The sequence below is a fragment of the Pleurodeles waltl genome, chromosome 5 (assembly GCF_031143425.1).
Source record: "Pleurodeles waltl isolate 20211129_DDA chromosome 5, aPleWal1.hap1.20221129, whole genome shotgun sequence".
Lineage (NCBI taxonomy): Eukaryota > Metazoa > Chordata > Amphibia > Caudata > Salamandridae > Pleurodeles > Pleurodeles waltl.
In genome coordinates, this window is record NC_090444.1 from 716,690,661 (window position 1) to 716,714,854 (window position 24,194).

Consider the following 24,194-nt stretch of genomic DNA (forward strand, 5'->3'; position numbering starts at 1 on the left):
ATTGGACAATTCAAAATATACACACCTGATACACATACAAACACCACTCCCACACACCCAATACAATATAAAACACACACCCAAATCACCCACAAACCCCTACGACCAAAACTTATAGATGAAGGCTACAGACAGGGAGCACAGCAATAGACAACCCCACCACAGAGGCACACAACACCATCACCCATACAACATCCATGCACAAAACACCACACACCACCACACATCACCACACTCAACAACACATACACCACCCCACACATCACCTACACCGCCCCATGTCACGCCAAAGACACCCCAGGTTTTCCGAGGAGGAGCTCAGGGTCATGGTGGAGGAAATCGTACGGGTAGAGCCACAGCTATTTGGATCACAGGTGCAGCACACCTCTATAGCTAGAAAGATGGAGCTATGGCGAAGAATCGTCGACAGGGTCAACGCTGTGGGACAGCATCCAAAAAATCGGGAGGACATCAGGAAGAGGTGAAACGACCTACGGGGGAAGGTGCGTTCAGTGGTCTCCAGGCACAACATCGCAATTCAGCGGACTGGCAGCGGACCCCCACCTCCTCCCCCACAACTAACAACATGGGAGGAGCAGGTCTTGACCATCATGCATCCAGAGGGCCTCGGAGGAGTCGGTGGAGGAATGGACACTGGTAAGTCAAATCTTAACTATCATATCCCCCACCCTACCTGCATGCTATCACACACCCCCACCCTCACCCCCTCCCCTATCACTACAACTCCTCACTAATGTACTAATAACACAAACCACACATCCCAACACCAAGCCCTGCATGACACAACTAAGCATGGACACCCATCACTAAAGCATGCTCACTGCACATACCCATAACACCCCCCCAACCATAATCACACAAGCCCCCACACAGGAATGCTTGCACTGGGGTACACGCACACCCACCCATTGCACACCATGACACACACACATGCAATAATCATGCTCTTATACCCCTGCAGGACCACTACGTAACGTCACCAGACAGGATGGTCCAGACATCTCCACCCCACCCACAGAAGAGGCCCACAGTGACGACAGCAGCTCTGGCCAACTGGATCCAGATGACCAGTCCGGACCATCGTGGGCCTCAGGACAGTCGGTTCCCCTCGCACAGGCACAGCCCAACACTGACCTTCCACCCTCTGGTAACACCAGCACAGCACCCACCCAGTGGGCCCATACCTCCGTACCCAGGACACGTCAATCAGCTGTGTGTCCACCACTACAGGGAACCCAGGATAACCCACCACCCCAACAACAACAGGGACCTGGGGGCAGTGGTAGTGGGCACACGGTCCAGGGGACGGAGGCACAGGAACACAGGGGAACGGGGAGGGCTGCTGTGCGACAGGGGGCGGACAGGCCAAGGGAACCCACTCTCCATGAGGCCCTCTCCTCCATCATGGGAGCATACCACCACTCCCAGGAGACGATGGCGACGGTCCTGGCCAAGTTTCAGGAGACCCAGCGCCTGCAGGACAAACAGTATTTGGGCTTCAGGGAGGAGCTCAGAACCATCAGCTCCGCCCTGGGCACCATCGTAGGGGTGCTGAAGGACATACAAAAGACCATGAGGGACACTGTGGCGCTCCAAGGGGCCCCTGACACTAGCATGGATGATGAACTGCCCACCACCTCCGCCGGCGCTAGTGGACAGGACGCCCCGCCACAGGACCACCACACCAGCACCCCACCCCCTGCAGACAGAGAACCACCCCGCAAGCGGTCCCTGAGATCCAGGAACAGGACAGAGCAAGATGGCAAGACCCCCGCCAGGAAATGAGACCACCCTGATTGTCATCCCACTGTCCCACTTTGTCACCCTGTGCATACTTAAACTGCCCCAGCTCCACTTCCTATGCCAATATGGGCAGTGCACCTGTGAGACTAATAGACTGGACTCTGCCATTGACATTCCTCCACCTTAACCCATCACCATTTTGCCACCCCCTCCAATAATTAGCACTTCAATAAACACCCTTGAACCACAAAACAATCTGGAGTCAGTCTGTGATTTTGAAAATGTGTATTAGCTATGACAGTGACAAAATGCGTTTTCAAATGTAATGCCAACATACCTATGTCACACATCACAAGTCCATGAAGGATGCAAGCAGATGACACACGTTGGTAACCACACCTGTGAAACCGTAATGGAAATGTACAACTCAGTTACCAAATACTGCTTCAAATTGACAGACAGGATAGAGGTAGAAGTGTGAAAGTGAATGTAATAGTTAAAAAAAAAATCTCACCTGTGTGTCACTGGAAATATTGCTGTCTGACTGACTCCCTGTTGTCTATGTCTTCTTCATCAGCTTCCTCCTCATCATTGTCCACAGGCTCCACAGCAGCCACAACACCGTCAACTGGACCATCCTCCTGCAGAAAAGGCACCTGGCGTCGCAAAGCAAGATTGTGAAGCATCGAGCAGGAGATGATGATCTGGCACACCTTCCTTGGTGAGTAGAATAGGGAACCACCTGTCATATGGAGGCACCTGAACCTGGCTTTCAGGAGGCCGAAGGTGCGTTCGATCACCCTCCTAGTCCGCCCATGTGCCTCATTGTAGCGTTCCTCTGCCCTGGTCCTGGGATTCCTCACTGGGGTCAGTAGCCATGACAGGTTGGGGTAACCAGAGTCCCCTAATAGCCACACACGGTGCCTCTGGAGTTGACCCATCACATACGGGATGCTGCTATTCCGCAGGATGTAGGCGTCATGCACAGAGCCAGGGAACATAGCATTTACCTGGGAGATGTACTGGTCTGCCAAACATACCATCTGTACATTCATGGAATGATAACTCTTCCGGTTCCTGTACACCTGTTCACTCCTGCGGGGGGGACCAGAGCTACATGGGTGCCATCAGTAGCACCTATGATGTTGGGGATATGTCCCAGGGCATAGAAGTCACCTTTAACTATAGCCAAATCCTCCACATGAGGGAAAACGATGTAGCTCCTCACGTGTTTCAGCAGGGCAGACAACACTCTGGACAACACGTTGGAAAACATAGGCTGGGAATCCCTGATGCCATGGCCACTGTTGTTTGAAATGATCCACTTGCAAGGAAATGGAGCACTGATAGCACCTGCACTTCATGGGGTATTCCTGTGGGATGGCGGATTGGTGAGATCAGGTCTGGCTCCAACTGGGTACACAGTTCCTGGATTGTGGCACGGTCAAACCTATAGGTGATAATCAAATGTCGCTCTTCCATTGTTAACAGGTCCACCAGCGGTCGGTACACCTGAGGATTCCGCCATCTCCTCAAATGTCCCAGCTGACGGTGCCTAAGAAGGACAACAGCGACCACAGAGTCAACAAATTCTCAGGTATGTACCCACAGCTACACAGAACACGACACCAAATACAAAACTCTTCCTGTATGTGTGTTGAGTGTAGGCCTAGGTATATGTGACGCAGTACTAAATGAAGCCATGTGGGCCCCTGAAATGGCGGCTGCCTGACCTCTAAACTGGGACAATGGGATGTGAGGTAACTGCACTGGCGTACACCGTCGCGGTAGGCGGTCGTAGACCGCGGCGCAATGCTGCATTGGTTAACATTGGACCCTATGGGTCCCAGGAGCCAATGATGAATTGCGCCGGCAGTGATGATACGCACCGCCGCGGACGTCACTGCCGCGGACGTGACAGCCATTTTCTATCTGTTCAATCACTCGATACCTGATCTTCGACAGGAGAGGACCTACACTGCAAGTGCTGCTGTGACCTTGGTCTGGAAGAGATAATGCCTGCTGTGTCTGCGGAAAGGGCCCCTGCCTTCACTTCTCAGGAGTTGGAGAAGCTCATGGACGGGGTCCTCCCGCAGTACACGCTACTCTACGGTCCTCCAGACCAACAGGTAAGTACACAGGGAGCACGTTGTATGGGCTAAGCTGGGTGGAGAGGGCTGGATGTCAGTAGGAAGGGGGCAGAGGTCTGCGACCATGAAGGACTGTGAATGCATGTGCCACATGGCAAGGGTAGGGATGGGGGCCAGTCACTTCGACGGTGCAGTTGGTAATGACTTCTCTTCTTCCCCTGTACATGTCATGTAGGTCAGCACCCACCAGAAGAAGGACATTTGGCGTGCCATCGCCAAGGACGTCCGGACCCTGGGGGTCCACCAGAGACGGGGCACCCACTGCCGTAAAAGATGGGAGGACATTCGCCGCTGGAGCAAGAAGACGGCGGAGGCTCAGCTGGGGATGGCCTCCCAACGTGGGAGGGGTGCCCGTCGCACCATGACCCCCCTGATGTTCCGAATCCTGGCGGTGGCGTACCCTGAGTTGGATGGGCGCTTGAGGGCATCACAGCAGACACAAGGGGGTGAGTACACTCTCATTCTGCGGACTTAGCGTGCAGTGGAGGGGTCTGGGTGGGGGAGGAGGGCTGTGGGTTTCCCTAGGCCAGGGCGAGTTCCATAGGCTAGGCCCCTTCGTAAGGCATGGCCCTGTGGCCCCCCACCCCACCTCTGTAGAGTGCCAAGTACAGGTATACATGCCCCTGTGTCATCTATGTAGACAGATGACACTTATAGCCATGTAGGCCATATCCCAGAAATTGCATCTGTAGAGGCCAAGAGCACGGCGTAGTGCAGGGGGCTGCTGTGTCTGTATTGTCCGCCAATGGTAGAGGTAAGCCATGCACTCAACCTGTTTTTCTTCTGTTTCCCCACCCCTTTTTGTGCTCTCCCTGTTCTTTTGTGCATCAGCATCATCAGGCGGAGGTACAGTGGCACCGGAGCACGAGGGAGCAGCATCCCACAAGGCCATGGAGGGCCAAACCACGGACTCCGAATACACCAGTGGGACGGAGGGCGAGGGGAGCTTCACGTCGGTCACCGGATCAGCAACCAGCCACACTGACTCGTTCGCCGATGGGGGCTCCCTTGTGGTGGCGGCACCATCTGTGCCCCCCACTTCTACAGGTACAGCCGCCACCTCCCCTACCAGCCCCGCCCTCCCAGCAGCCCCTCAGCATTTGCCCCGTGCCCGCTCACCCAGGAGGGTGGGTATCACCTTCGCCCCAGGCACCTCAGGCCCTGCCCCAGTCACCCCTGCTGCCCTCAGTGAGGAGGCCATTGACCTCCTCAGGTCACTCACTGTTGGGCAGTCTACCATTGTGAATGCCATCCAGGGTGTAGAACGAGAGTTGCAACACGGTAATGCATTCTTGGAGGGCATTCATTCTGGTCAGGCTGTCCTTCAGCGAACCCTGCAATCTCTGGTCTCAGCAGTGATGGCAGCCATTGTCCCTGTGTCTAGCCTCCCCCCTCCAACTTCCTCCACCCAGACCCAATCTCCTGTACCCCAGCCCATCCCAAGCACACCTACAGACCAGCATGCACACAAGTCAACACACACAAGTAGCTCAAGCAAACATAGGCACCACACACACCACAGGCACTCACGCAAGCCTCACCCACATACAGACACAGCAACATCAACTGCCTCCACTGTGTCCCCCTCCTCCTCTTCTCTCTCCTCCCTCCCAGTCTCGTCTACACACACACCTGCATGCACCACATCTACAGGCACCATGAATCGCACCAGGACACCCAGCACCACAAGCCGCTCACCTGCACTCACCACCTCCACTGCCATTTACACGTCCCCTGTGTCCTCTCCCAGTGTGTCTGTGACGCCCCCTCCCAAAGTACACAAACGCCGGCAATCACTCACCCAACATCCATCCACCTCACTACAGCCTCCAGTACCTGCACCCAAAACAGCTAAAGTGACACCTCTGACAACCACCTCCTCTTCCTCCACTCCCAGACCCCCTCCAGCTACCCATCCCAGTGTTAGTCAGAAACTGTCCCTCTGTAAAGTTGAACTTTTTGCCCCCCCCCTCCAATTCATCAGTCCCGTCGTAGCGCCTCAGCCAAAAAGCCTCCAATACCAATGGTGCCTGTTCAAGGTTTGTGGAGTGCAACGGCCACCTGGGCAGGCAGTAGGACCCGGAGCCAAGGCACTGGCAGCCCACCCCCTGTAAAGGCTCTAAAATTGGAGAGTGGACAACGGGACCGTGTTAAGACTCCTGGTGGGAAAACAACTCACATGGGTTCCAAGGGGATTGGAGAGTCAGCTGTGACTCCACCAAAGGTGGGGAAGGGCCAGAGGAAGTCTGCCCAGCCTGTTGTGAGTGTCACGGCGGAGAAGTGCGCCATCATTTCCGGCGGTCGAGACACAACCACCAGCACCGTTGTCACTGGTCCAGAGACCACCGCCAGAGTCACAGCCCAGGAGGGCCCAAGTATCATCACTGGTCCAGAGACCACCGCCAGAGTCACAGCCCAGAAGGGCCCAAGTATCTTCACTGGTCCAGAGACCACCGCCAGAGTCACAGCCCAGGAGGGCCCAAGTATCGTCACTGGTCAGGAGACCACCGCCGGAGTCAGTGCCCAGGAGGGCCCAAGTATCATCACTGGTCCAGAGACCACCGCCGGAGTCAGTGCCCAGGAGGGCACAAGTATTGTCACTGGTCCAGAGACCACCGCCGGAGTCAGTGCCCAGGAGGGCCCAAGAATCGTCACTGGTCAGGAGACCACCGCCACCGCCGGAGTCAGTGCCCAGGAGGGCCCAAGTATCGTCACTGGTCAGGAGACCACCGCCACCGCCGGAGTCAGTGCCCAGGAGGGCCCAAGTATCGTCACTGGTCGAGAGACCACCGCCAGAGTCACAGCCCAGGAGGGCCCAAGTATCGTCACTGGTCCAGAGACCACCACCAGAGTCACAGCCCAGGAGGGACCAAGTATCGTTACTGGTCCGGAGACCACCGCCGGAGTCACAGCCCAGGAGGGCCCAAGTATCGTCACTGGTCCGGAGACCACCGCCGGAGTCACAGCCCAGGAGTGCCCAAGTATCGTCACTAGTCAGGAGACCACCGCCAGAGTCAGTGCCCAGGAGGGCACAAGTATCGTCACTGGTCCAGAGACCACCGCCGGAGTCAGTGCCCACGAGGGCACAAGTATCCTCACTGGTCAGGAGACCACCGCCACTGCCGGATTCAGTGCCCTGGAGGGCCCCGCCTGCCACAGCCCCGCTGGGCAATGATGGAACGTCATGCCACACACCAATGTCCAGTGTTGAGAACGTCATGCCACACACCAATGTCCAGTGTAGAAGACGTCATGCCACACACCAATGTCCAGTGTAGAGAACCTCATGCCACACACCAATGTCCTTATCAGAACCGCCATGTCAAAGCACCGCTGAACAGGGTAAAGACCGCCATGGCAAAGCACCGCTGAACAGTCCTGAACAGCCATGTCAAAGCACCGCTGAACAGGGCAAAGACCGCCATGGCAAAGCACCGCTGAACAGTCCTGAACCGTTGTGTCAAAGCACCGCTGAACAGGGCAAAGACCGCCATGGCAAAGCATCGCTGAACAGTCCTGAACCGCCATGTCAAAGCACCGCTGAACAGGGCAAAGAGCGCCATGGCAAAGCACCTCTGAACAGGGCAAAGACCGCCATGGCAAAGCACCGCTGAACAGTCCTGAACTGCCATGTCAAAGCACCGCTGAACAGGGCAAAGACCGCCATGGCAAAGCACCGCTGAACAGTCCTGAACCGCCATGTCAAAGCACCGCTGAACAGGGTAAAGACCGCCATGGCAAAGCACCTCTGAACAGTCCTGAAACGCCATGTCAAAGCACCGCTGAACAGGGCAAAGACCGCCATGGCAAAGCACCGCTGAACAGTCCTGAACCGCCATGTCAAAGCACCGCTGAACAGGGCAAAGACCGCCATGGCAAAGCACCGCTGAACAGGGCAAGCACCGGGTAGGAATGAATGGACCGCCACATCAGGCATCCTTATCCCATTTGCAGCTGGGACAGTGACAGGACACGACCTTTCACGGGGAGACTCATCCAGTCTGGGCACCAGTCCCCCCCAGTACCTGTAGAGACCTGCATCAACTTGAGAGACTGTGGCTTTGCACTCCCCAGGATGGCACAGTGGGCAACCCACCCACTGTATAGACTTGAGAGACTGTGGCTTTGCACTCCCCAGGATGGCACAGTGGGCAAACCACCCACTGTAGAGACTTGAGAGACTGTGGCTTTGCATTCCCCAGGATGGCACAGTGGGCAAACCACCCACTGTAGAGACTTGAGAGACTGTGGCTTTGCACTCCCCAGGATGGCACAGTGGGCAAACCACCCACTGTAGAGACTTGAGAGACTGTGGCTTTGCACTCCCCAGGATAGCATAAATGGGCATGGAGCCCCGTCGTGGATCTGGCTTTGCAGTCATCCGGCTGACGTGCCCCCCCTTCCCTTCCCCCTGAGGTGCCTGTAGTATTTGGAGTTCCGGCTCCATGGAGTCCTCGTTTCTCGTGGGATATATTCAGGTGAGCGTTTTCCCATAGCAAAAGCTGTTTCCGCCGTGTTTTTATCCACAGTGAATTCGCCCCGGAAAAGGTGGCGGATTGGCGGGTTGTAATACTGTGGGCGGTACATTGTCTCCCGCCTGCCTGTTGGCGGTGACCGCCGCGCTGCTTGTCTGTACCGCCGTGGCGGGCGAAGTGTTAAAGTGGCTGTCTTTGTTGGCGGTTTCCGCCAGGGTCATAATTCCCTTTTTTTGTCCGCCTGCCTGTTTGCGGTATTTCCGCAGCTTTAACACCGTCCGCCAGGGTTGTAATGACCACCAATATGCCAAAAGTATCTCAGAGGATATACTCCCTTAGGAGGTAAGTAATATACACAAAATATACACACACAAACCAAACCAGGTAAGTAAACAGTTAGAAAAGTAGTGAAAACACTGTAGAACACGATAGAATGCAATAGGGAGAAAAAGGCCTAGGAGCAACACGAACCATATACTCCAAAAGTGGAATGCGAACCACGAATGGACCCCAGGCCTAGTGTAGTGTGTAGAGGGTCACCGGGAGTGTAAGAAAACCCTAAGGGTGTCCAAGATACCCCACCCCAAGACCCTGAAAAGTAGGAGTAAAGTTTCCCTACTACCCCAGAAAGACAGTAACGTTGAGGTAGGGGATTCTGCAAGGACAACGACTGACTGCAAAGCACTGAAGACGGATTCCTGGACCTGAGGACCTGTAAAGGAAGGGGACCAAGTCCAAGAGTCACGCAAGTGTCCGGGGGGGGGCAGGAGCCCACCAAACCCCAGATGAATGTGCAAAAGGGCTGCCTCCGGGTGGAAGAAGCCGAAGATTCTGCAACAACGGAAGGTGCCAGGAACTTCTCCTTTGGTCAGAAGATGTCCCACGGCGTGCTGGAGGATGCAGAGTTGTTTCCATGCAAAAATACCACAAAGAAGCCTTGCTAGCTGCAAGAGTCGAGGTTGAGGATTTTGGGTGCTGCCAGGGCCCAGGAAGGATCCGGAGGTTGCCCCTTGGAGGAGGAGACAGAGGGGGCGTTCAGCAACACAGAGAGCCCATGCAGAAGCAGGCAGCACCCGCAGAAGTACCTGAACAGGTGCTCAGAAGATCTGAGGACAATGGTCGACTCAGAACAACAAAAGATGGTCCCACGACATCAGAGTCCAACTAAGTGAGTTGGGCAATGCAGGACGGAGTGCTGGGGACCTGGGTTAGGCTGTGCACAAAGGAAGTCTTGCAAAAGTGCACAGAAGCCCGAGCAGCTGCAGTTCAAGCAGCACACAGGATTACTGTCTGGCGTGAGGAGGCAAGGACTTACCTCCACCAAATTTGGACAGAAGGGCCACTGGACTTTCGGGGACACTTGGATCCAGTTCCTGTGTTCCAGGGACCATGCTCGTCAAGATGAGAGGGGACCCAGAGGACCGGTGATGCAGAAGTTTGGTGCCTGCATTGGCAGGGGGAAGATTCCGTCAACCCACTGGAGATTTCTTCTTGGCTTCCAGTGCAGGGTGAAGGCAGACAGCCCTCAGAGCATGCACCACCAGGAAACAGTCGAGAAAGCCGGGAGGATGAGGCGCTATAATATTGCTGGTAGTCTTCTTGCTACTTTGTTGCGGTTTTGCAGGCATCCTGGAGCAGTCAGCGGTCGCCTCTTGGCAGAGGTCGAAAAGGGAAGTGCTCTTGCATTCGTTATCTGATGAGATACCCACAGGAGAGACCCTAAAAAGTCCTCAGAGGAGGATTGGCTACAGAGAAAGGTAAGCATCTATCAGGAGGGGTCTCTGACATCACTTGCTGGCACTGGCCACTCAGAGGTTTCCATTGTGCCCTCACACCTCTGCATCCAAGATGGCAGACGTCTGGGACACACTGGAGGAGCTCTGGGCACCTCCCCTGGGAGGTGCTGGTCAGGGGAGTGGTCACTCCCCTTTCCTTTGTCCAGTTTCGTGCCAGAGCAGGCTTGGGGGATTCCTGAACCAGTGTAGACTAGCTTATGCAAGGAAGTCGCCATCTGTGCCCTCCAAAGCATTTCCAGAGGCCAGGAGAGGCTACCCCTCTCAGACCCTTCACACCTATTTCCAAAGGGAGAGGGTGTAACACCCTCTCTCAGAGGAAATCCTTTGTTTTGCCTTCCTGTGACTAGGCTGCCCAGGCCCCAGGGGGGCAGAAACCTGTCTGAGGGTTGGCAGCAGCGGTAGCTGCAGAGAAAACCCCAGAAAGTTAGTTTGGCAGTACCCGGGCTCTATGCTGGAGACCCGGGAATGCATGGAATTCTCCCCCCCCCAATTCCAGAATGGTATTGGGGTGACAATTCCATGATCCTAGACATGTTACATGGCCATGTTCGGAGTTACCATGGTGACGCTACATATAGGTATTGACCTATATGTAGGGCACGCATGTAATGGTGTCCCCGCACTCACAAAGTCCGGGGAAATTGCCCTGAACAATGTGGGGATGCCTTGGCTAGTGCCAGGGTGCCCTCACACTAAGTAACTTTGCACCTAACCTTCACTAAGTGAGGGTTAGACACATAGGTGACTTATAAGTTACTTAAGTGCAGTGTAAAATGGCAGTGAAAAAACATGGACGTTATTTCACTCAGGCTGCAGTGGCAGTCCTGTGTAAGAATTGTCTGAGCTCCCTATGGGAGGCAAAAGAAATGCTGCAGCCCATAGGGATCTCCTGGAACCCCAATACCCTGGGTACCTAGGTACCATATACTAGGGAATTAGAAGGGTGTTCCAGTGTGCCAATCAAAATTGGTAAAATTCATCACTAGCCTGCAGTGACAATTTTAAAAGCAGAGAGAGCATAAACACTGATGTTCTGGTTAGCAGAGCCTCAGTGATACAGTTAGGCACCACACAGGGAACACATACAGGGCATACTTTATGAGCCCTCAGGTCCTGGATAACAGGATACCAGTGACACAGGCAAAAACAAACATACATACAGAAAAATGGGGGTAACATGCCAGGCACTGAAGCATCTGTTTGCACTAGAAACTCCTTGCTATAGTCAGGGGCCAGTAACACTGGCGCTGAAGACATAGCCTGTTTTGGGTGTCAAAAGCTTTCTGACACTCTGGGGTCCAAATGGCCTTCTTGGGCTGTTTCTTGGAGGTAAGCTCAGTCAGAGGGGCCACTATGGTCCCATAATTCTGAACAAACCTCCTATAGTACCGAGTCAGGCCAAGAAGGGCCCTGACCTGAGTTTGGGTTTTAGGAGCCTCCCAATCCAGGATAGTCTGGATCTTGGGCTGCAGAGGTTGTACATGGCCTCCACCAACAAGGTGGCCCAGGTACACAACTGAGCTTTGCCCTATCTGGCACTTACTTGCCTTGATAGTCAGGCCTGCTTGAAGCAGGCCCTGAAGCACTTCCTTCAGGTGGACCAGGTGGTCCTCCCAGGTGGAACTGAATACAGCCATTTCATCCAGATAAGCTGCACTGAAAGATTCTAACCCAGACAGGACTCTATTCACCAACGGTTGGAAGGTGGCAGGAGCATTTTTCAGGCCAAAGGGCATCACCTTGAACTGAAAGTGGCCCTCTGGTGTGGAAAATGCTGACCTCTCCTTAGGTCCTGGACTTAAGGCAACCTGCCAGTATCCTGAGGTCAGATCAAATGTGCTCAGGAATTTGGCAGTCCCCAACCTATCAATGAGCTCATCAGCTCTAGGTATGGGGTGAGCATGAGTCCTAGTGACTGCATTTAGACCTCTGTAGTCCACACATAATCTCAATTCCTTCTTAGCACCATGGGAATTAGGTTTGGGCACCAGTACCACTGGACTGGACCAAGGACTGTCAGAGGACTCAATTACCTTGAGCTCCAACATCTTAGCCACTTCAGCTTTGATATTGGCCTTGACCTGGTCAGACAGCGTGTACAGCTTGTTTTTGACAGGTGAGCTGTCACTAGTGTCAATGTCATGGACACACCAATTAGTGAGTCCAGGGGTCAGGGAGAACAGACTAGCAAACTGCTCCAAATCCTGTCTACAGTCTTTTTGTTGCTGGTCTGTCAACTTGGGAGAGAGTACCACTCACTCCACTGGCCCATCTTGTTCATTTGAGGACAGGAGGTCTGGCGGAGGTTCACTCTCCTCCTCCTTCCCTTCATCAGTGACCATCAGCATGGTCATGTCTGCCCTGTCCTGGTGGGGTTTCAACCTGTTGACATGCAAGATCCTATGAGGATTCCTGGAGGTGCCAAGGTCCACCAAGTAGGTGACCTCACCCTTTTTCTCCACAAAGACTCTCTCACCAAGCACAATGGGCCTCTTACAGGGTGCCCAAACAGCAACCCAAAGGGGCTGAATCCAACCCCTTTCTGTGGCACCTCTCTGTAGGCAAACAGCAGGCATGGGAGGAGAACATCCCTTCTCCTCCTGAGTTTGCCAGACAACCCATGATCATGCCCTTCATGGTCTTATTAAGTCTTTCCACCAGACCATTGGTCTGTGGATGATAGGGGGTGGTGAACTTAAAAGTAACACCACACACATCCCACATGGCTTTCAGATAGGCAGACATACAATTGGTGTCCCTATCTGAGACCACCTCCTTTGGGAATCCTACTCTGGTGAACACACCAAGTAGGGCCCTAGCCACTATGGGAGCAGTGACTGTCCGGAGGGGTATTGCCTCAGGGTACCTGGTGGCATGGTCCACAACCACCAAAATGTACCTGTTGCCTGAGGCAGTTGGTGGGTCTAGGGGACCAACAATGTCAATCCCCACCCTCTCAAAGGGAGTCCCAACAACTGGCAGTGGTATCAAGGGAGCCTTTGGCTTGCCCCCTGCCTTGCCACTGCCTTGGCAGGTAACATAGGAGCTGCAAAACTCATTGACTTTTTCTGACATTTGGGGCCAATAAAAGTGGTTGACCAGCCTGTTCCAGGTCTTGGTCTGTCCCAAATGTCCAGCTAAGGGGATATCATGGCTTAAGGTGAGGAGGAATTCTCTATACTTCTGGGGGACCACCACTGTCCTGGTTGCCCCTGGTTTGGGGTCTCTTGCCTCAGTGTAGAGAACTCCATTCTCCCAGTAAACCTTGTAGGTCCCACTGGTATCCCCTTGTTCTTGCCTGGCAGCAGTCTGCCTTAGGCCCTCAAGAGTGGGGCACTCTCTTTGTCCCTGGCACAACGTTTCTCTGGTGGGCCCACCTGCCCCTTGCAGTTCTGCCAAGTCAGGAAGAGCTTGCAGGGGAAGTGGCCCTCCCTCAGAGGTCAGATCCTCCCCCTCAGATTTGGATTCCTCCTGATCCTCTGTACTTGTGGGGGCTGGCAAGCCAGACCCTGTGCCCTTTCTCTTCTTCTTGGAGGCTTGGCCCATTGTTCCAGGGTCCAAGTGTCTAGCACTTCCCTGTGACACAGCATACACCCAGTCAGGAAGGTCCAGCATCTTTGCATGGACCTTTCTCTCCACCTCTGACCATTCAGATACTTCAAGATCATTTCCCAGCAGACACTCTACTTGGAGGGCAGCAGCTACAGTTATCTTCTTTGGGACAGTCACACCTCCCCATTCCAGGCTCACCGTGGCCATGGGATGGAGTTGGGTTCTGCTATCTGCATAAGTCACTTGGTGGAAGACACCAGGTAAGATCTGTTCTGGAGAAACCAGCCTCTCTGTGACCATTGTCACACTGGCCTCTGTATCTCTCAGAGCTTCCAACTCAGTCCCATTGACTTTAGGCCTCTGCCTATACCTCTCCATGCTGGGAGGGAAGGTGGCCATAGTTGCAATGTCCACCCCACCCACTGATACTAAGGTGACCTCTGTGTACCCTGATCCCAGCCCTGGGCCAACTTCTACCCCCATCCTTACACTAGCAATCCCCTGGGATTGCCCACAAGTGGGGGGCTTCTTCGAGCAGATACCATCTCCTCTTTTGTGTCCAGGTTGATGACACTCAAAACACTTGCCGGCCTTAGCAAGCTCCTGAAACTTTCCTGCTTTATCAGGATCATAATGCTTTCCCTGATACCCTTTCCCCTTAGAAGTGGAAGGGCTCGGGGCTCACCCACCCTGAGAAGTTTTTGGGGACTCTTGTGAGGACTCTTTGGGTTTTTTATCATATTTCCCTTGGATCTTCCCCTGAGAAGAACCATGTCCTCCCTTTTTCTGATCACCTCCTGGGGGTTTCTGATTAACCCTAGTTCTTAACCAGTCATCTGCTGCCTCCCCCAGCTCTCTGGGGTTGGTCAACTTAGAGTCAACTAGATACTGGCGGAGCTTCTTTTGGACACAGTTGGTTAGAAGGAGCTCCCTCATAATCAAATTGTCCAGCCCCTCAAAGGTACTTACCTTGTTGCCCTGTATCCAGCCCTCTAGTGCTTTAACTGAGATGTCAACAAAGTCCACCCAGGACTGGGTGCTTGTCTTTTGGGTGTCCCTAAACTTGAGCCTATACTGCTCTGGGGTCAGACCAAACTTTTTAATCAAACATCTCTTCATACTGGGTTATGAATCTGCCTCCTCCCCCCTCAAGGTTAGAAGCCTATCCCTCCCAGAGTTGGGGACCAACTCCCAAAGAAGTGAACCCCAGTAATGAGGTTTGACTCCTCGTCTGGAGGGCCCTCTCAAAGGCCCCCAGCCACTTATCTATGTCATCCCCCTCTACATAGGCAGGAACCACCCCCTTGGGGAATCTGGGGAAATAAAACACCCATGGACACCTCAGCTTCTCTGTCACTGCCACCATCCCCTTTCCCTTCCCTTGCCCACTTCATCTTTTCTAGGGCCAACTTCTCTGCCTCCAAAGCCATGAATGCTAGCTGGGCCTCCAGCTCTCTTTCCCTGAGGGACAGGTTCTCTCCTCCTGAAGGGACCCCCTTCCCCCAACTAGCTTTGGGTATGACCCTAGTGACTGTGTGTAGTGAGGACTGGTCTTCCTCCTCCTCACTTAGGCTCAGATGCCCTCCCTCCCGTAGTGGTTGTAGCTAGCATCCTCCCCTGCTTCTTTCTCCTCTGGAGCTTCCTCTGAGTCTACCTCTTGGGCCTCAGCCCATGCTGTCAAGGATTTAATCAGGACATGCTTCCTGAGGTCAATGGTTGCAGGCAACCCCCTTTCAGTACACAACCCCCTAAGCTGGACTACTGTTAGTGTGGGTAGGCTAGCCAGATCAAGCTCCATGGTTCCCTAGTTTTGTGTCAACAAATACTTTTTGCAAAAATTTGCACTAGGACAATTTAAAGGATTTTTTATTTGTTTTACTTAAAACTGTAACGTGATACTGAACACAAGTACAGGATCACACGACTGCACACCAAAAATGTTGGAAAATGTGTTATTGGTAAGGGCAGGTAAGTACCTACACTTAGCAATAGGCCACTAACCTCCACTTAGGTCCAGTTAGGTCTCAGTAAATTAAACCCAGCTCAACCCTTGGTATCTTGGCAACGAGTGACAAGGCTTAACTTAGGAGACAGAGTGTAAAGCATTCAAATACCACAAAAGAGTAATTAAATAAAACACAGGAAACAGTATAAAAATCCAAAACCAATTTATAAAAATAGATTATATTTTTATCTTTAAAATGACACAAAAATGAATAAAATCGGACCAGGGGAACTGTAGATATGACTTTTTAAAGGAATTATTGTTTTCTAGCGCCTAGAAACAAAAAGGCCAATCTGGTCATCTGGTCTCACCTCGACCGGGGCAAAGTCAAAGTTTAAGGCCGACCGCGATGGTGCCCTGCTCGGCTACAGCCCGCGGGAGGACCCGGTCAAAAGTTTACATTCGGACTTAGTTGTTTTTCTGAAGATTTTCTTCAGCGGGACGAACCTGCCAGTCCAATCGGAGCTCTTCTCCGGATACGCGTCGCCAGAGCCCTTGGTGGAGATTTTTACTTTTGGACTTAGTTGTTTTTTCAAGGTGAAAATCCTTCGACCGGGGTAAACCTGGATCTTGATCCGACGTCCTTGGAGCCCTCCTCGGATACACTGGCTGGGAGGTCCCGGTCAACTTTCTACGTTCGGACTTAGGGCCTGATTACAACTTTGGAGGAGGTGTTAATCCGTCCTAAAAGTGACGGTAAAGTGACGGATACACCACCAGCCATATTACGAGTCCATTATATCCTATGGAACTCATAATACGGCTGGTGGTATATACGTCACATTTGGGACGGATTAACACCTCCTCCAAAGTTGTAATCAGGCCCTTAGTCTCTTTTTTGGAGATTTTCTTCACCGAGACTAACCTGTTAATCAGGCCGGGTTGCGGGTGAGGCAAGCCAGCTAGAGTTGCCGCAGCGGATCGGTCCCTCTATGGAGCTTTTTTTTTCAAAAGTTCTCCAAACTTCTGGATCTTCTCCCAGATGTTGCTTTAAGGTTCTTTTGGGATCCACAGCTCACCCCAAGGTTCCAGAGGCTCTGAGATAATACTTGGGGGGGGGGGGTGGACTGCAACTCCCAGAATGCACCTGGCGCAAACTCCTTTTTGGCCACTGGACAGTGGTCAGCTGGTTGGTTTCTTCAGGAGTTGGTGCAGGGGACTCTGGTTAGCAATTTTTCACCTGTAGCAAACAGGGAGTCCCTCCTTGAACAAGTTGAAGCCAGGCAAAGTCCTTCTTGTGGTGAAGCCCAAGTGTGCAGCTGGTGTAGTCCTTCAGAGTGCAGGGTCCAGGTGCAGGCCAGGGGTCCAGCAGGGCAGTCCTTCTTCTCCTGTGGTTCTTCCTTGTTGGAATCTGATGGGCATCTGAGGTGTGGGTGCAGGTCTGCCCGTTTTATCCTTGCTCCTGGGTGAAGAACAGGGGGGTCCTGGTTCTCCAATCAGGTGCAGGGTCCTTCCCCCTGTGATGACCACTTCCTGGGAAGTGTGACACAAATCAATCCCAGGAGGCAACATTCCTCAAAAATCCATCATGGCTGATGTGGCTAAAAATCCTAAACACACCCCTCACCTGCCCTCTCCTAATCTAATCAAGGGGGCACCTAACTGTCTGGGTTTTCAGGATGTGGGGGTGTTGCCGGGTTGCTCTGAGTGTCCTTCTCTGCCTTTGAAGACCAGTTTGGCAGCCCTCTCCCTTCCTGCCTCACCATCTGCTGAGGGGAGATCTCCTCCCACAGGCACATCTCTTTGTGTGAAGCCAGGCCACTTCACACCTCATCAAGGCAGCCTGGCCAGGCTGCCAGAGGCTGGCCAATCAGAGCACAGCAGCAAAAACACTGCAGGGCTGAAGTTGGCAACTTTTTAGGTACAGTTTAAAACTCTTTACCTGAACAAGTTATATTAAATCCAACAACTGGAAGTTGTGGGATTTATTATAACAATTCATTTGATACCAAACTCCTTGTATCTCTCACTTAAGGGGACTTATAAAAATCAAAATAAAGTCTCCCCATTCTAGCCTATGGAGGCCATTCACTACAATGAGGGAAAAACTAATTTGGCTGTTTTACCTCACCAGGGCTTATAAAACTATTTTGATAAGGTCCCTGCTTATAATTACATGGCACCCAGCCCTAGGAGCACATAGGGCACACCTTAGGGGTGACTTATATGTAAAAATAAGGTAGTTTAAGACTTTGGAACTACTTTTAACTCCAAAGTCGAATTTGCATGTAACTTTAATTTAAAAGCAGCCAGCAAGGCAGGCCTGCCTTCAAAATGACACTGTACAAGACAAGGGGAAACCCTGTAACTCTACCCTGCCCAGGGTAAATATAGCTCAATCGAGAAAAAGGATGGCAGGTAGAGATCAATTAAATCTTAAATTTAATTAAAGTAACAGACCTATATTCTGTTGCTATTGAGTTTATTTCTTCCTCAAATTTATTATGAACAAATTTTAGCTTGCCAAAACGAATCTATGGTGGTATCTAACAAATGTGCATTTCAAAATGACACTGGGCACCTCAGCAGTGCACCTATGGGGGCACTACCTATGCTGGGGTCCCTAAACCTCCATGCCCTACCATATACTAGGGACTTATAGGTAGGTTAACTTTGCCAATTATAATTAGCCTAATTTGCATATCCACTTTACACAGAGCACTGGCCCTGGGATTGGTAAGCAGTACCCATGGCATAGACAAGAGTCAGTAACCACCAGTACTTGTCCAAAAAGTGTGGGGGTGACCAGGGCAAAAAGGAGGACTTTCCTACACATGCCTTGAGAGACCCCAGGGAGACCCCAGTCACCCAAGTACCAGCCTGGAGGGTCCAGAAAAGTCCCAGGAGAAGGAGAAGAGGAAGCGCAAGAGCATGACATCCTTGTCAGAGAGGTGACGGAGCACCTACATCAGCTCTTTCTCACTTCCAAATTGCCAGTCGGTAGAGAGACGCAATACGGCAGGCAATAGTAGACATAGTCAACAGCATGGCAGAGGTGAAGAGGACTGTCACTGAGTGTAAGAAGCACAGAACCAAGGAGAAACTGGCTAGGGACCGAAAGTCAGCACTGCAGACAGGAGGTGGAAGGCCCGCACCACACAAATACCTAGATGAGCTGGAGGAGATGGTTGCAGCGGTCATCCCGGAGGAGCTGGTCACTGGAATTGCAGGACAGGACAGCGCAGATTACCTAGAACTATCACAAATGCAGGGTAAGTTGCAGGGGGGAATATCCTGAATTTCACAAATTTCAGAAGGGTGAGGCACATAAGACACACTCAATGGATGCTTAAGGGTTGCATCCTGACACATAGGCCATGAATCAAGACATGCCATCCCCACCCAAGTCACACATGTACTGACACTTTAGTTGTGCAATGCACTCCAACATACACCCAACATGGACATAAGCCACCCACAATGCTATACTCCACCATGTGAATATGCAGCACATTGACTGGAAGGGATGTACAAATAGTGTGGCTGTGTGTGTGCCACGACAACACCCATTGCATATTGTGAAAGCCCCTGTACCTACACAACGTAGACATCAGAGAATAGGACTGAAGTCAATACCACCCCAGAGGTGGCGTCAGGGTGGTGTAACTGTCCAAAATGCTCTCCTTCCTCCTTGTTTTATTGCCCTTCTCAAGTGTGCCACATCTTGCAGCACACATTGAAATGCCACCTTAGCATAAATACCTTGTACCTGTGTAGGACGGGACACCTCCTTGCACATAAACAAATTATCCCCTCAAGGCAGACACCCCTTCACCATGCTGCAACAATGCCTGTGTGGGTGCAGGGAGAACAAATCTGTGCAGGCGCAAGGGGAATTTCAGGGCTGTACTGTATTCTGATAAAAAATGGCACATCCCTGCATTTCTAGACTGTGCAGTGTCATGCAACACATATTCCTGCCACATTGTGCTGTACCACTTGAAAATAAATCGGCCCTAAAGCGTGCAGCCTGTGGAACACAACCCCCAGAGGGTGAACCCACAACAACTCACATACAGCTCTCTGCACCATATGCGAATGACCACAAAATAAAACACATATAACACATGGAGCATGTCTGTGAACATCATGTGTGCAGCTGTACAAGTAGCTTCGATCTCACCATCTGACAAGATAGAGGTGGTCATTACAACACTGGCGGTCGGTGTTAAAGCGGCGGTAAAACCGGCAACAGGCCGGCGGTAAAAAAAATGGAATCACGACCGTGGCGGCAACCGCCAACATAGGCAGCCACTTTAACACTCCGAACGCCACGGCGATACAAACAAACACCGCAGAGCTAACCACCAACAGACAGGCGGAGGGCAATGTACCGCCCACAGTATTACAACTCACCAATCCGCCACCTTTTCCAGGGCGGATTCACCGCGAACAACAACATGGCGGAAACAGGACTTGGAAGGTAAAACGCTCACCTCTACACACCCCACGAGGAACCAGGACGCCATGGAACCGGAGCTCCAAATTCTGCCAGCCTTTCTCTTCCTGCTCCTCTACCAGGAGCACGAACGCCGGCGGCGAAGACAACGGTGAGTACTGCACCTACGACACAGGGGAGGGAAAAAACAGTAACACACACGCAACACGCAAAACCCCCACCCCCACCCTCACCCACTACAACACACACACAAGCACATGTTGATACATCACAGTTACACCCCCCAACCCCCTCTGGAAGAATGCAAGGACAAAAGGAAATGAGTCGAATAATTGTGATATATTCAAAGACATGAATCAAAAATATATACAAATATATACATTTATACTATATACAATTATATACACCAAGAACACAAGTCCAAGGGATTCCACCATCATAGTTCGTGGTTCACTGGGCCCAAAAGGCATGGCAAGGCCCACACAAGATATCCGAACAAGACGGAGAGAACACTGCAGGGGCATCAGTTGGAAATAAAACAGGCACCTCAGGGGAAAGGGAAGGGGGGGCACCTCAGCCAGTTGAGTGCACGACGCCAGATACACGAGGGGGCTCCATGCCCACAGTGCAATCCTGGGGAGTGCAAAGCCACAGTCTCTCAAGTCTCTACAGTGGGTGGTTTGCCCACTGTTCAATCCTGGGGAGTGCAAAGCAACAGTCTCTCAAGTCTTTTCAGCGAGTGGATTGCCCACTGTTCAATCCTGGGGAGTAGAAAGCCACAGTCTCTCAAGTCTCTACAGTGGGTGGTTTGCCCACTGTTCAATCCTGGGGAGTGCAAAGCCACAGTCTCTCAAGTTGATAATATTCTCCACTGGTTCTGGAGGGGGGCTTTGTGCCCAGAGTGCTTCAACCTGCCAAGGACAGAGGTAGTGGATGTAAATCTCCACTGGTTCCGGGGGGGGCTTTGCGCCCAGAGTGCTTCATCCTGCCAAGGACAGAGGTAGTGGATGCCTTTCTCCACTGGTTCTGGAGGGGGCTTTGTGCCCAGAGTGCTCCATCCTGCCAGGGACAGAGTTAGTGGATGTAAATCTCCACTGGTTCTGGAGGGGGCTTTATGCCCAGAGTGCTTCATCCTGCTTGTGGCGGTCTCAGTAGCGTCAGAGCTCTTGTCGCTCATTGTCCTGCAGTGCTGGTGGCGGCGGTGTCCTGTTTAGCAGTGCTTGTGGCGGTCTTGTCCTGTTCAGCGGTGCTTGTGGCGGTCTTGTCCTGTTCAGCAGTGCTGATGGCGGCGGTGTCCTTGGCAGCGGTGTCCTTGGCAGCGGTGCTTGTTGTGGCGGTGTCCTTGGCAGCAGTTCAGCTGGTGGCGTTCTTGTCCTGGCCTGTGCGGCTGCTGACGGTCTCCTCCTGGGCAGTGTGGCTGCTGCTGGTGGTCCTGTCTGTGGCAGCGGGGCTGCTGGCAGTCTTCTCCTGGGCAGTGTGGCTGCTGCTGGCGGTCCTGTCTGTGGCAGCGGGGCTGCTGGCGGTCTTCTCCTGGGCAGCGGGCTGCTGCTGCCGGTCCTGTCTATGGCAGCGGGGCTGCTGGCGGTCTTCTCCTGGGCTGCAGGACTACTGCTGGCGGTTCTGTCTGTGGCAGCGGGCTGCTGGCAGTCTTCTCTTGGGCAGTGTGGCTGCTGCTGGCGGTCCTGTCTGTGGCAGTGGGGCTGCTGGCGGTCTTCTCCTGGGCAGTGCGGCTGCTGCTGGCGGTCGCCTTCTGGGCTGCTGGGCTGCTGCCGATCTTCTCCGCTGTGCTGATCTTCCCAGACTTGCCGGTTTTACTGTGTCCCTTCTCCACCTTGGATGGTGTCGCAGCTGCCTTCACACTCTCAACTGTACCCCTGGGGGCAGCTTTGGTGGCTGACTTCTTTCCCCTCTCCCGCCGGGCACTGGCCAACTTTTGATGCTTGACAGGTGGGGGACTGTCCGTGCTCTGGCTCCTTGCCACACTGGCTGCCCTGCTGCCTGGTGCACTCCACAATCCGGTGACTACTGGCACCACTGGTCCCGCTGATGTTGTGGCTGAGGTGCTAGGTTGGGACCTGGAGAGTCGGACACTAGGAGACTGAAGGGGTGGGGGAGGCGAGGGAAAGAGGTCAAGGTTGGACAGGAAAAGTTTTTTGGGACACACTGGGATGGGTAGCTGGAGGGGATTTGGGAGTGGAGGAAGAGGTAGTGGTTGTAGGAGGTGTTCGTTTGGTGACTTTGGGTGAAGGTGCAAGGGCTGGAGGCTGTCGTGAGGTGGATGGCGGTTGGGTGGGTATGTGGCTGCGTTTGTGTACCTTGGGAGGTGGCCTCAGAGACACCCTGGGAGAGGACACAGGGGACGTGTGAATGGTAGTGGGGTGGTGACTGCATGTGAGCGGGGTGTGGTGGTGTGTGTGCTGGTGATGGACATAGTGGCTGAGGATGTAGTACATGCAGGTGTGAGTGGAGACGAGACTGGGAGGGAGGAGGGAGACAAGGAGGAGGGGGACACAGTGGAGGCAGTGGATGTTGGTGTGTCTGCGTGTGTGTGATGCTTGCGTGAGTGCCTGTGGGATGTGTGGTGCTTATGTTTGCCAGAGCTTCCCTTGTGTGTTGAGGTGTGTGCATGCTGGTCTGATGGTGTACTTGGGATAAGCTGAGGTACAGGGGTGTGGGTTTGGGTGGAGGAAGTTGGAGGGGGAGGACAGGGACAATGGCTGCCATCAGTGCGGAGGCCAGAGTCTGAAAAGCTCGCTGAAGGGCTGCCTGACCAGAGTGAATGCCCTCCAGGAATGCATTGGTTTGTTGCAACTGCCTCTCTACACCCTGGATGGCATTCAAAATGGTAGGCTGCCCAACAGTGAGGGACCTGAGGAGGTCAATGGCCTCCTCACTGAGGGCAGCAGGGGTGACTGGGGCAGAGCCTGAGGTGCATGGGGCGAAGGTGATGCCCACCCTCCTGGGTGAGCGGGCACAGCGCAAAAGCTGAGGGACTGCTGGGAGTGTGGTGCTGGTAGGGGGGGTGGCGGCTGTACCTGTAGTTGACACTGTACACAGGTGGGGTGGGGTGCCACAGGGTCTGGCCGGAGAATGGAACTTAACTACCAAACTCGCCCTGGCCTAAGGGAACCCACAGCCCACCTCCCTCACCCAGACACCTCCAATGCACGCTGAATCAGCAGAATGAGAGTGTACTCACCCCCTTGTGGCTGCTGTGATGCTCTCAAGCGCCCATCCAACTCCGGGTACGCCACCGCCAGGATCCTGAACATCAGGGGGGTAATGGTGCGACGGGCACCCCTCCCACGTTGGGAGGCCATCCCCAGCTGGGCCTCCGCCATCTTCTTGCTCCAGCGGCGAATGTCCTCCCATCTTTTCCGGCAGTGGGTGCTCCGTGGACCCCATCCACTAGTTTCTCCAACTCCTCCGTGCTGAAAGCAGGGGCCCTTTCCCCAGACACACGAGCCATTGTCTCTTCCAGACTGAGGTCACAGCAGCACTTGCAGTGTAGGTCGTCTCCTGTCGAAGATCAGGTATCGAGTGATTGAACAGAGAGAAAATGGCGGTCATGTCAGCGGCAGTACTTACCGTCACCAACGGCGTACATCGTCATTGGCTCCTGGGATCTATAGGCTCCAATGTTAACCAATGCAGGATTGCGCTGCGGTCTTCGACTGCCTACTGCGACGGTGTACAACGCCAGCGCAGTTACCTCATATCCCCTTGTCCCACCTTGCAGGTCAGGCAGCCGCCATTTCAGGGGCCCACATGGTTTTATTTTTTACTGCATCACACATACCTAGGCCTTGACTTACCACTCATACAGGCAAATTTCAATTTATGAATATGTTCAGAATAAGCTGTGTTTCCGTACCTCTGATTTGGTTGACTCTGTGCTCGCTGTTCTCCTCCATAGGCACCGTCCACTGGGGCATGTGAGGAGATGGCAGCATCCTCTGGTGTACACACCACTGGTGGACCTATCGACAATGGAGGAAAGACATGTGATCATCACCTACAGGCTTGATTGTGCCACAATCCAGGAATTGTGTG